At 39.9% G+C, this 14,601-nt stretch overlaps 1 protein-coding gene across 7 annotated transcripts in view; it reads right to left on the reverse strand.

Moving 5' to 3' along the window:
- The window catches only part of INSIG2 (insulin induced gene 2), a 57,657-nt gene extending 53,615 nt beyond the window's left edge, over positions 1 to 4,042 (reverse strand). For all 7 annotated transcript variants that reach the window (XM_030328193.1, XM_030328196.1, XM_030328197.1 and 4 more), the window contains exon 1: positions 3,983 to 4,042. The gene's annotated coding sequence lies outside the window, so the exon portion shown is untranslated. The remainder of the gene's footprint in view (positions 1 to 3,982) is intronic.
- Positions 4,043 to 14,601: the final 10,559 nt, after the last annotated feature.

Genomic DNA, 14,601 nt, shown 5'->3' on the forward strand with positions numbered 1-14,601 from the left:
AGTGTACCAATGTCTTGAAATGTCCTTTACATCAAGGTGTGAAAAGATGTTTCCAAGAAGAAAAAATCCTATGGCCAGTTTGCATACTGTGTAACACCAACGTTTACTGTGTAAGTTCCTTCACTTCCCAGACTTCCAGCAGACACAGTAACCCGCCCCAGCTCCTGCTGTTAAAACAGCCACTCGAGCACAAAGAGTGTATATACATTTTAAGTGGCCCCAATTCCTCTAGCAAATCATTTGTTTATGTCTGTGCTTTTTCCAAAAGCGAGTTAATGGCAAAGCATATGTGGCATTGAATTATGTTTCCAAAAGAGCAAAATAACTTCAGCTTTAAAAAGCGTTGCTCAATTGTGCCAGGCTCAGCTCACAGTCACCAGTGTTTGTCAGAGGGCACTGGCATTTTGGGCAGGACAATTCCTTGTTGTGTGGAACTGCCCTAAGCATTGCAAAACACTTAATGTCCCTGGCTCGTCCCCACTAACTGCCAGCGCATGCCCCCTCCCCCACTTGAGACAACCAAAAATGCCCCTACGTAGATTTCCAAATGCCCCCAGAGGGCAGTGCCCTCCCACTAAGAGCCACCATTGCTACAGACTATTTCCTCAAGCTAGAGACTTTCTAAACTATTTACGTGATTCTACCATAGATGTTTATTCAACCTTCCCTGGCAATGCTTGTTTGTAGTCTCCTACTTCACCCCAAAAGCATTCATTCTTTAAGAGTAACACAGTATTTGTTTGGTGTTTGAGTGTTCTTTAAAAGCTTATATTTTGGGGTGCCTGGGTGGCTCAGTCAGTTGGGCAGCCGACTTTGGCTCAGGTCATGATCTCGAGGTCCGTGAGTTCGAGCCCCGCGTCGGGCTCTGTGCTGACAGCTCAGAGCCTGGAGCCTGTTTCAGATTCTGTGTCTCCCTCTCTCTGACCCTCCCCCGTTCATGCTCTGTCTCTCTCTGTCTCAAAATAAATAAACGTTAAAAAAAAAAAATTAATTAATTAAAAGCTAATATTTTAAAAATCCAAGAAGCTGACTTTGATGACTATATAATAATATAATAGTATATAATTACTGGAGACAAAAATAAAAGAATGCTTTAGAATCACAGTATCCTAAAATTTAAGAAACAGAAGGGAACTGAGAGACCATCTCTATTCTAGGGGGTATGTCAGCCTGATGCAAAACAAAAGAAAAAAGTTGTGTGTGTGTGTGTGTGTGTGTGTGTGTGTGTGTGCGTTTTTCTGCAGAGTTCCACAATTTATACCAAGTACTCAAAAAGCCGATGATCCAAAAGAAAAGTTAAGAACCAGTGATCTAACAGTTTTCTCATTTTACCAGCATAGCAAATGAGACCCAAAGTGGTCAAATGAGGGGACAAGATCAAGAATGTACTACTGGATCTTGCTACCATGAATGTGTAAAGCGTACTCCTGGAAATGACCAGACTCATCAAAGGGATAAGAAATTCCACAAGCTCACTCACTCCCTACTATCCAACAGCTAAGTTCCTTAAAAAAAAAAAAAAAAAAAAACATGCTGTTTATAGTATCAGTCACACAACAGGGAAGTGAGTTATTTAAAGCTCTTGGAATTAAGTATCCCCCAATTTGTTTACTTTTACGTAAAGTTCAGTTTTCTGATTACGTATTGGAATTTTTTTTCAAAACAAAATGTACCTATAACTTTAAATATTACTGTTACATCAACGATAAATTTGATTCTTCACCAACTTTTTTTTAAGTCTATATTTGAAAACTTTAGATTACTCAACAAATAATTTGCTGATCAGGGAAGAAGTCTTTGGTATAAAGATTTAAAGAACAGTCCCTCAACAGATCCTCAACAATAATCCTGGTAAGTAGGCAAGCGTATTTAATCCCCATTTTACAAAACAAAAAATGTTAAGTAACTTTCTGAGATGATAATACTGTATCCTAGGTAGTATCAGGACTAGCGCTCTCCCCCACCTCCCCAACACTCTGGCTTCATGTACAGTTCTTTCTCATTTCACCACATTGCCCCACCTACGAACATCAAACAAAAACAATCCGTGTGCCACACAAGTGGCAGCTTTTAAAGTCATACTGATAAATACTGTTAATACCAAAATAATGTGTGGGTTTTTTTTCAAAAATTAACAAAGAAAAATCTCCCACGGTACATAAAAAGCTTTTAATCTTCCTTGAGTCCTGACCTACAGTTTCTATAAAGTACATTACTGAACAAAAAGAAAAATAGTTCAGATAGTTTAGATACATCAATAACAAATCATCAAAACTGGAAAAACATTAGTTCAGGTATATGACTGCCTGTCATATAATAAAATTAAATCACTACTGCACATCTTTTGCATCATGTGCTCTCTTAATTATAATGGCATTCTCAACATAGAATAAGCATAAACATCAAGAAAAACACACTTACATCAATGCAAAAGTTTAACTCTCCTTAAATAAAAGCACACGAATGTGAATCATAGTCTAGGGACACTAAAACTTCTAGAAAGACAGACATGTGTGCCTTGAAGACACTGCGATTCATCTTTCCTTTCTACGTCAACATCCAAACACAGAAACCATTAATCAGGCAGCACTCACATCCCATTACTACTTGTAAATGTCAAATCTCAGTCATTAAAAAGGTTACACTATCATTTGGGAATAATTTTCTGATAACGATGAAAACAACTGGTCTCCAAATTTCTGAACTACATTTTATCCTCTCCTTTACTGCCCGATCCACACATAAAAGCAACAGTTGTCAGTTTAAAAAGAATCAACCCTTTCCCAAATGTACACGATTCACTGCTTGGTCACTTTATGTCAGATGTGTACTGAGAAGTACAACAAATCACACTCGTCAACGTAATGTCCAGAGAAAGAATCAAAGGGGGAAAACAGGAAGAGTACGTGACTAATATTTTTCTGTGGAGATCCTATAATTCAGGGAGCCTATAATCCCTTCACTCATTTTCACTCACTGGATGGCAATCAGAGCCAAGCGCCAAAGTTGGAAAACAATCTAGCCACTGCCTGCTTGGCTGCCTTCATTTTTCCTGTACTTAGGACTGGAGCACGCCTTCCCCTGCAATCTTCAGCTCCATCGCAATACTGATCTGGGCCAGTTTCCGTGGCGCAGCTGTCCAGTCTACCCATTCCTTCTTAAAGCATCTCCTCATCAACCCTACAAAATAGTAAGCTCTTCATGGTATATTTTCCTGGTCTAGGGAGCTACACCATACTTCCATAACTTTTTCCCAACACTAACAGGGCATGGGGTCACGATCCCTTGTTTTATTAGCACACTTCTCCCCACCCCCCTCCTCCTCTCCTATCATCCACACCGCTTTCTTTTTCCAGATTGCCAATCCCCACTGAGCAACCCTAAAAATCCCAGTAACTATCACCAACCAACTTCTACGTCCTGACAAGAGTTCTCTCTGCATTTACCCACACACCTACTCCAAAGGTGTCCAATTCCAATCCAAAATGCCAAAGTCCCACTCCTCAACCCAATATCAACACATCTTTCTGCGGATTCTAAACTTACTACAAAACCTACCTTTTGGATCCATCCCCTTCCCAAACCTGAGTCTCTCTGGCTACAAGCTTCCCAAGTCCTGACAGCTCTATGCTTGACAGCTCGCCGACCTCCACCCTCATCAGATCTCCAGGGTCGCCCTTCGCGGCGTCCTCCAGCCTTCTTTCCTCTCGGACACTCTTCCACTGTCCGGGGAGCTTGGGCCTCTCCTATGACCTCCGCCTGACCCCGCTTGTCCCCTTCCGCACCTCCCTGACCCTTCTCCAGGTAAGCGGAGCCCCTTGCCCTTCAGGCCCCATCTGTGGTCCTGGCTACCCGCATCTGCCAGCAAGGTTCCCAGGATGCAAAACCACAAGCAGTTCCTCTCCCCGAAGGCCATCCCCCTCCCCAGGCCGCTTCCCTCAGCACCAAGTCCCCCGCGCTTCGCAAGGGTACCCCAACTCACCCCCGCCTCCGCCATCTTCTGGGACCGGCTCCCGCCCCCCTCCGGCTCTTCCTCCTCCCCTCCCACAACTCCGCCCGACCTCCACTGCGCCTGTGCCGTCGACTGGGAGGCGCTCAGACGATCGGGGCAGAAGAACTTCCGGTTCCTACCGGCACCAGTCGGTGGGCCCGCGAGACGGGGCAAAAAGGCTTCCGGTCTTCGCGCAATCCGAGGCCGCTGGTAGGCGTGGACTGTTCAGACGGTGGGAGGTGGCTGGGTCAGCTGTTGTTTGCTGCTCAGGCCACCGTGAGTTGTGACGAGTCTCCAGACCCTGGGGGCGGTGTGAGAGAATCGCGCGCTGACACACGCACACTCTCTGGGAGGCGTGACCCTCAGCGTGTCTCTCTGCTCCAAGGGGAATTGAGGGCTCTGGAGCGTAGGCCGCCGGGTTCTCCCGCCGAGGACGGTGACTCTCAGTATCTTTGTGCTTTTGCTTTTCCTTTCCCCACTAAGTCATAAAAACATAATGGATATTTGACTCATCTCCATGCCACAGCACTTTATAAGGTTTTTATTGATAATCGTTCCCCAGGTTCGATCAGGTACCACCGTTTGGGGGCAGTTGTTTTCGTAGAAAGATCTTTAGAGGTTTATAGCAAAGTAGAGAAAATACAGAATCTTGTAACCCCCCCCCCTTTGTCATAAGTTGTGCTATAATGTGGATGTGATGAGGTTACAATGGCCTTGAGGAAAGTTTTAGGTGAAATTTGGGCCTAACACAATTGCTTAAGAGCTTTGCATAAAAGTATCAGTGAAATTCCTTTTTTCCTTCCTTTGAGCTGGTGAACAATAGGATGGATTTTTATGTTTCTAAACTTGATAGCAGTACATTTATTTCCAAAACTTAAAGTAGAAATTAAATCTGTAACAAAATGCATCTACGCAATATGATCTCTCTTGTTTTCTCTAATGTTTCCTCTAGCTCTTAAATTTCTCTCCTATAGGTTTTTACACTCCCAGGAAAATAAGATCTGGGCAGATTATATGAATGGATGAAGAATTCTAAAAGGAAAAGAGAAGGGCACCTAGAAACAACCTGAGGATGTCCTGATACGAAGGCTGTCTGCAAAGCAATATAAGTTCGATTCATCTAGCTCTGCCTCCCCTAACTCATCTTTTTCAAACACTTAGAAATTGCCTTCAAGAAAAGCCTTATGGAAAATTTTAGCCTACAGAGCATTTATTTTAGTTTATTTAAAGCTGGAAAACCTTGGTACATTCAAGGAATTGAAAAGAAGGCAGAACCCCAGAGGGCAGTGGGGGGTGGGATAGCAGCTGAGATTGAGGTTGTGTATTAATATCATGATTGAGCACATATTGTATGTCCGATACCATGACAAATTTCATTTCATTTCACCTGCTCAAAAACCTCTTTAAAATAAATACTATATAGTAGATGAGAGATTAAGGCCAAGAGCTGTGATACTCAATACTGGCTGCATATTAGGATCACCCGTGGATCTATTAAAGTTTCTTGTGTCTGAGCCTCGTCCTCCATATCTTCTGACTTAATTGGGCTGAAGAGGGGACCTGAGCCACTTTAATAAATACCCTGTGTAATCCTAATATGCAACAAGAGCTGAGAATCCCTGTCATAGAGTCAATTTGCCCAGGGGCACTTAGCAACTAAGTAAGTAGCAGAGGAGGCAAAAATTCAACCTAGATCTATCTGATTCCAAAACCTGTGCCTTTAGCCAACAATCAACAGCATGTGGCACACGCCACTTGCATGCTAGGAACTTTGTTAAACCCTGGGACACAGAGATGAATGAGACACAGCCTTTGCCTTCAATAAATTCACAGCCTTGTGAGACAGAAGTCCCAGTAAATGAAGCTAGGCCAGCTCACACAAGGTAGAAGCAGTCAACCAACAGTCAGCTGAAAACTCTCTGATATGTCCTTTCTATTTTAAGCTAGATTGGCACAGCAGGTGCCTGGTGGCGGGGAATCTAGGTAGGCGTTATTGCAGCTGTCAGCTGGTTGCAACATCTGGTTGCAAGCCTAAACGAAGACAACGGCCGGGGTACAAAGAGAATTGGCAAGACTTGCTAACCACTGGTGAGAGGCTCAAGGAAAGAAAGAAGTGGAAGATGACGTCAGAGTTTGGAATTTGAGTGGAAGTAACACCATTGATCTAGAACAAGAACACAAGACTTGAATGTAGGGTTGACTGAGTTTGAAATACTTGTGGAACAGTCAGGTAGAAATATCTAGTAGAGCACCAGAAGTGTGCATCTGGAATTCAAATAGTCTGAAAATAAAGATCTGGAGTCACTGACTTATAAATGGTACTTGAAACCATGCTTTGTATAATGTGTATGCTATGTATGGAATTTTTTTAAGACAATAGAGATCAGGAGGAAAAAAAACCCACCAATTTTGACATTGCCATATTTGAATAGTTCAATAAAGCTATTTTTATCTGCAGTGATATTAAATACAGTCATCTCATGATCATCCGTGATGAGTTTTTAATACTTTCCAGACATTCCCTGGCCTCACAGCAAATTCAACAGATGATGCATAGCCCTGGAATGCAAACCAATTTTAAATATTGGCTAAATATTTAAGAACACAATATGATGCATTCAGAAATGTAATAGAAATATCCTAGGGCAGTGTTTCCACACATAAATAATTTTTATGTATCCCTAGTTTTGACTTCAATTATTTTATCCTAATATTACTTAAATCTATAAAAATTACACTGTTCTAAAACATAAATCTGGACCAAAAAATTCTTAGGCTTAAGCTCATATGCCTCTATAAACCAAAACACTTGTAACATAAATATGAACAAAAGCATAAAATAAGTAAGCTTCAAGTTATAGTAACATGAAAGGTGTTTTCTTGAAATTGAAGATTTTCAGTAAATATCTAAATCATCGCTCTAGAGTGGATTATTTTTAGATAAAACATGCTTTTAATACTGTATGTCACATGATGGCTCAAGCCTCTCACTACTTTTTATTAAACCTATATTTTTACAATGAACCCCACCATTACTTGGTCTTTATTTGGAGCAAATGGTCATTTATATACATCCCTCTTTTTTTTTTTTTAATCAATGTAAAACAGTTACAAGCCAATCTGAAGAGAAATCATGTAGCAATACTCTGTTATAATGTGTTTATCAACATAATCCAGAACATGCTTATATTAATATTTTGAAGGTTGTCATATAATTAAAATCACATCATTTCAAAATTCTTCAGAGAAGTTATGGATAACTGAGAATATATTCATGCCCCCTAAAGATCTGCAAACACCACTTTGGAGAAAGAAAAAAAAAAAAACTATCCTAGATTATCCAGCATTTTTGATTATTTATGCCTTATAAAATTCCTTAGCATACATCTCCAATTCTCAAAATACATTTTGTATTTCACACAATCAGTATTAACAGGTAGTTTGTGGGGGAGAATGGGGTTCTACGTTTGTATTTGGCAAGCATTGGATTAGAAAAAGAAATTAAACATATTTTGAGAGCCTTTAATATGCCAGGACACAGTTTGTCCCGTGGAACACGTGGTTCTTTCCCTCCTTCAGGGCATCTAACAGGGCTAGTATTTGACTATATTTATATATTGTCAAACATTTCTATCTAGTATGCTTAGGGAAAGTTGAAAAAATGATGTCGTATTTTACAGTGAAGGCTGTTTGTAAAATCCTCTGTCATCTCTATCAATGACATCTACCTAGAAAACAGAGGCATTGGGGCACCTGGGTGGCTCAGTCGGTTAAGCATCAGACTTTGGCTCAGGTCATGATCCTGTGGTTTGTGAGTTCAAGCCCTGCATCGGGCTCTCTCAGCAGAGCTGGATTTGGATCCTCTGCCCCTCCTTCTCTCTTTGCCCCTCCCTCACTTGTACTCTTTCTCAAACATTAACGTTTAAAGAATTTTTTTTTAAAACAGAAAGCAATGCTTCGAATTCTGTGGTCTCCCTCTCTCTCTGCCCCTCCCCCATTCATGCTCTGTCTTTCTCTCAAAAATAAAAATTAAATTAAATTAAAATTAAAATTAAAAAAGAAAGCAAAAGCATCATTAGGCATATGGCACACTTTTCAGTGCCTAGCATGGTGCCTGTTTCATAAAATGAGCTCAATAAATATCTAGGGGTTAATCAGCACTTTGTTGTCTTTGTTACTTGTTTTATGTCAATAGCAGTTGCTGCATATCTTCTGAAGAGAAAACCATGATCACAAAAGCATTTTTATGAAGCCTCTCATATAACCAATATTTATCTTGAAGTATCATAAAGAAATTGGTCTTACAATCTACACTGTCCAATATGGCAGACACTAGCCATGTGTGCAGCTATCTAAATAAAAATAAAAATGAAAAAATTTTAATAAATTAAAATTTGAGTTCTGCAGTCACGTGTATCAAGTATGCAATAGCTCCATGTAAACAGTGCAAATTATAGAACATTTCTATCATCACATGAAATTTTTACCAGAAAGCCCTATATTAGATGATTTATATAAATTTAGCTTCCTCGAAATACAAGGTAGGGGGAAAAAAATCAAGACATAGAGGTGAAATTAAATTATTACTACAAGCAATTTGTCCACCTGAAATTTATGACATCTTTTGGCATGTTGGAGATAGAATTGTATAATGCAAAGGTACCCAGCTGGTCTAGTTTTACTTTAGGAAAAAAGTTTGAGCCTTCTCAGCTTTCAGACCTGGCATCAACCTCTTCTGGAGGGAGGCACCAATTTCAAGACAGTTTGGTTTCTCAACAACAGTCATGAATAGGTAGGTGGCCAGCAGAAAGTCTAGACCATGCCATGTAGACCAGGTTGTAAAGAAAAACCTCCCACTGAAAACAACAGTGTTTGGGGGGGGTGGGGGATGGGAAGTGGAATATATATATATATATCACACTTAAATAATACATATATAAATACATAATATATTATATATAATATATATTTTATACATATCTAAATATATATAAATATACAAATATATATTTATATATATTTGTAAATATATAAATATTTATATATATTATATATATAATTAATACACTTATAATATATATATTATAATACATATTAATTAATTAATTATAATATAATATATATTAATTAAATAATTATATTTATTTTATATATATTTATATATAATATATTTTTATCTTTATATCATTAAATACTCCTATATCTTCTCCTCTCTCTGCCTTCACTCTCCTTCCTTCCTCTCCTCTCTTCATCCCCTTCTCATATCTCTCTTCTCCTCTCTACCTTATCTCTTTCAGTGTATTTATTTTGAGAGAAAGAGAGAGAGAGGGAGAGAGATTCTCAAGCAGGCTCCACATTGTCAGCGCAGAGCCCGACATGGGGCTCCACCCCATTAACTGTGAGATCAAGAATCTGATGCTTAACCAACCTAGTCATCCAGGCGCCCCTGGAATATGTCTTAAGTATCACCAAAGAGCCAAGAAGATAAAGAGGGATTACCGGGCCAAAATCTAAGGGAAAGTAGACCCTGGAGAAGTAAGCAAAGCAAGAAAGCAGCTTGTCCTGAAATGTTTTCCTGGTTGGAAAAAAAGTGAAATTCTGTTTTGACAGACTTTTCATACAAGACGACAAATGTAAAATCTTGGGGCCTGCTAATATGGGGACTCAGAGACCTCAAGTTTAAAAGGTGGGACAGCTGGGGCACCTGTGTGGCTCAGTCGGTTAGGTGTCCCACTCTTTATTTCGGCTCAGGTCATGATCTCACAGTGAGATTGAGCCTCGTCAGACTGTCTGACAACGTGGAGCTTACTTAGAATCCTCTGTCTCCACTCTCTCTGTCCCTCCCCTGCTTGCACATGCACGCACACACTCTCTCTCTTTCTCTCTCTCAAAATAAATAAAAAATCAATAAACATTAAAAAAAAAAACCCATATAGATAAAAGGTGGGACAGCCAAAGGATAGCACCTTGGGCATAAAGGTGATCTGAAGTAACACCCCTCTCACCCACACTGGGAAAGGAGCAGAGCAGAATGAAATAAAAACATAGTAGGTAAGGACCTGTGGAAATGTAGTCACAAGCTGACCCTCAGGCAAATTTGCCTTCCAAATTTATTCCACCTCAGTAAATCCAAAAGCTTCACGTCTTTAATTTTGTTTAAAGTGTTCTTAGACTATGGGGTCCAAAACAGCTATGAATTGAACCCTTCTACTAAATGTCTTTCCAGCCTTTTACAAATATCTAGACCACACCTAATACCTCTGCAAGTTTCAGTAATAGCACCCACCTTAACAGAGTACCCAGAGGTTTTAACTTATTTGTCCTAGAAACAAAATCTGCCCTTTTTACATTTCCATTTCAGCCAGTTACAAATTTTTTGTACTACATTATGCAGTCACAACGACACAACTGGGCAACGATCTCAGTGGACTCTTGATGGACACACAACCTAATTGCTGGAGCTGGAAGCGCAGGAGGCAGCCAGCCCCAGGAATGGAACATTCTTTACCAGGGAAAGGAGGCCTGCCTTTTACTTCAGGTGTGGGATCTTCTTATACCCTTTCTCAGTGCTGTGAGGTAGACAGGGGAGGCTCACAGAGAGGAAGGTCTTATCCCAAGGCTTACTAGCAGTGGGGGCAGAATAGAAATTAGATCAGCTGATTCCTAATTTAGTGCTTAAAAAAAAAAAAATAGAGTTCACCTTGATCTAAGAACCGTGCTTGAAATCTTTTAGATCATGTAAAAAAAATTTTTTTCTCCTGTATTAGCTTAACAAACCCTGAGATGATAGTTGATAATTCTTGGTATATTTGTAGATAAAGCTCTTCTGTGTTGCCTTGATAATATGCCCAGAATATTCAATTTAAGTCATTTATCATTTCATAACTTTACACTTTATTATTTCAGAAACTTAATGTTTTAGAAAATACACAGAAGTTACTGACCGTTCAGTAGTAGTTACAAATGTGAGGTGATGTGAGGGCACCTGGCTGGCTCAGTCAGTAGAGCATGCAACTCTTGATCTTAGGGTTGTGAGTTCAAGCTCCATATTGGGCATGGAGCCTACTTAAAAACAAACAAAAATGTGAGGTGATATTATAATAAGGATGTTTATCTTCTTGAGTATAAACTCATTAGCCTGATTTTATAATTTTTTTGTTTGGTGGAAATACTCTACAGAACATTCAAACAAACTGGGGAGGAAGGAGGAAGTGACAGAGGTGCTTATAAATCAATCTAATCACAGCAGGCAAATTAACCTGAATTCTCATGGTTGCACGCTTCAACCTGTGATTATTAATAAGATCGGTGCTGGCTATAAAGGAAAAACAACAATCACATGTGACCAAAGAGGGGAGAAGGACAGGGAACAGAAGCAGAGTGAACCCCCAAAACTCTGAAAGAAGAGGTCAGTAAGAAGGGCAATCATCTTTTAGTAGTGGCCTTGGTGTAACCCTTTTGGGGTGCTTTTGGGTCTTTTAGGAAGTAGTGGTGACTAAAGTCAATAAGTTGAATGTATATTAAGTCAAGTCAATAAATTGAATGTATATTAAGTCAAATGGTCCCTGTAAGGCTTGGTATGTATCATCAGGCAACAAATAAACTAAACAAAGCCCAAACAAGGTCACCATGGATGAGCAAGCAAATGCAGAACACAGCTCTAAGACAAAATCACTGAGGTATGAAACATCAGAGTGAGAAGACAACCGGAAAGACTATAGACTATAAACTATTTGTCAGAGAGGCAATGATAGAGACCAAGAACAGAGAGGCGACACTAGCTATTAATTATTACAAGGGCCCATACAATTTGAGGTCAAAAACATAACAAGGTGTTCTCTAAGAGAGTTCTCTCTTGCTAATTCACCACACTGTTGTTTCAGCTCTGTGACACTCTTGCATTCAAACTGAATTCACACAGGAGGGGCTCATATGGTACTCAGTATCTCCCAAATGCAAAATGCGTATTCCAATCTCTAACTGAACTTAAGCTAGACTTGTAGTTGTCTATGAGCATATATTGTTTTTATATCAGAGACTGAAAAAAGTAGCAGAGCATTTCCTCTGACTTGCCAATTATTCATGTATATGCATACATGCTGATTCACAAAAGCAGAGGATTTCATCTGATAACAGATGAAAGACACAAATGATCAAATCGTCGAAAATTTCCTAAAAGAAATATGTATAAGGCTAGGTGATGTAACAGACATAAAGCACACTTACAGAAACTCAGTGGCTTGAATTTAGGTTTCTTCTGGGACTGAGCTTTGCCCAAAACAGAAACTACCGAAAGAAATCATTCATAAAAATAAAGACGGTGCTTGAAATGATTTTAAATTTAATTCCTTTGGAATTTGAGAAGCATTGCTTTTTTAAAAAAAAAAAAAGACTAGGAGTTAATACTTTAATAGTGATTAGAGAGAATTAAAAAGACTTAAACTTTTCAGAAGCAGAGTTTAGATTCATAAAATTAATGTTAGTATTGACATATGATAAAACCATCAGCAGAAAAGATATTCCAAACTGGGAAATAATATGTGTAGCTCAATGAAGGCCTGGAGAGTCATGGTGATGTTCCCCATTTTCAGAAGTTTTATTAGACACCTTAGCTCCCGTAGGGTCCCATTGCTCCTCTGCTATTTAAAAAACTGATATTGTAGTTTATATACACAATAGAATACTACGTGGCAATGATAAAGAATGAAATATGGCCTTTTGTAGCAACGTGGATGGAACTGGAGAGTGTTATGCTCAGTGAAGTAAGTCATAGAGAAAAAGAGAGATACTGTATGTTTTCACTCTTATGTGGATCCTGAGAAACTTAACAGAAGACCATGGGGGAGGGGAAGGAAAAAAAAAAAGAGGTTAGAGAGGGAGGGAGCCAAAACATAAGAGACTTTTAAAAACTGAGAACAAACTGAGGGGTTGATGGGGGGTGGGAGGGAGGGGAGGGTGGGTGATGGGTATTGAGGAGGGCACCTTTGGGATGAGCACTGGGTGTTGTATGGAAACCAATTTGACAATAAATTTCATATTAAAAAAATAAAATATAAAAAAAATAAAAACTGATATGGTGTGGGGTGCCTGGGTGGCTCACTCGGTTAAGCATCCGACTATTGGTTCGGCTTAGGTCATGATCTCACAGGTCATGAGCTCGAGCCCCGCATCAGACTCTGCGTCCTAACAGCACCAAGCCTGCTTGGGATTCCCTCTCTCTCTGCCCCTCCCCTGGCTCGCTCTCTATCTCTCTTTCAAAATAAATTTTAAAAAACCTAAATTTTTTAAAAATAAAAATAAAAATTGATATGGTGCCCACTCCTAGAGCTCAGTTTTATTTCCGGGAGCCTGGGGAAAATGAAAAGCATGTGCACTGTGTAGAATGAGGTACATCGGGGTATCAGGTCCTGCTCTCTCTTACCTGCTGGTTATTCTGGGGCAAGTCACATTCCTTCTCTGGTCCTCCATTTCCTCCTCATTAAAGTTTTCTCATCATAAGGAATAAGTGTGATAGAGTAGTCATAAAAGGTCATAGTTGTGTGGGCATCATCACTAATTTGATATTCTCCTTGAACAATGACATTCTTGTTTCTGTTGAATGCCTCCAGGATTAAAGCTTCCTTACCTCTTAAGGAAACTTATTTCATCTTTGCAGAGCTCCAGGTACGAGAGAGTTCTTGGAGTTCAACGACACCCAGGTTTTTTATGGTTTCCCACCCACTGACTCCACTCTGTGTGACAACCTTTACATTGTGAAATTCTCATCCTGTTCCATGCCCCCGCCCCCCCACAGACCCTTGTCCTGGCTAAATATACCGTTTGTTTAGCCCTTTTCCATATAACAGGTTCTCTGTCCCCTTACCATAATGGTTGCTTTCTTCCGGACATGCTTCAGGCCATCAACATCCCTTCTGTATAGTTACTTCCAGAACAAACACCAAAGCCGTATCACCACGTCCCTCCTTTTGGACACTTCTTTTAACACAAGACCACATTACAGTAGCATTTTTGGCACTCACATCCTACTATTAAGTTGTATTGAGTTGTTAAATTTAAACAGTTCTTAAATCCTTGCCATGTATGCAAACCACATTTTCTCTATCCTATTCCTTATAGAAGTGGGTAGAATTTGGGAGGTGTTGAGATTTTTCCATGTTTTCAATTGAGGGTGACGGGTGGGTGCCTCAACAAAAGGGGTTATGATTTTTCTGTTGAATTCTTCTTAAACCATGTCTTCCCCATACAAATTCCACAGTTCAACATAATGGTAAGCCCCCTTAAGCTCTGACGTTACCCCGCAGCCCTGTATCAGCATGCTATCGGAATCTTACTCCAAGTCCTTAATAAACATTTTGTGTAGTATGGCACAAACACAGAGGCCTGTGATGGGCTCTAGAGAGAACCCTGCCATTTGGTTTGACATAAACCCATTCATCATAAAGAATTCTGGGGGCACCTGCGTGGCTCCATCAGTTAGGTCTCCGACTCCTGATTTCGGCTAAGGTCATGATCCCAGTGTCGTGGGATCAGGCCCCACATTGGTCTCCACACTGAGCATGGAGCCTACTTAAGATTCTCTCTCCCTCTCTCTCTCTCTCTCTGTCTCTCTC

This window comes from Lynx canadensis, chromosome C1 (genome assembly GCF_007474595.2).
Source record: "Lynx canadensis isolate LIC74 chromosome C1, mLynCan4.pri.v2, whole genome shotgun sequence".
NCBI classification, from domain to species: Eukaryota; Metazoa; Chordata; class Mammalia; order Carnivora; family Felidae; genus Lynx; species Lynx canadensis.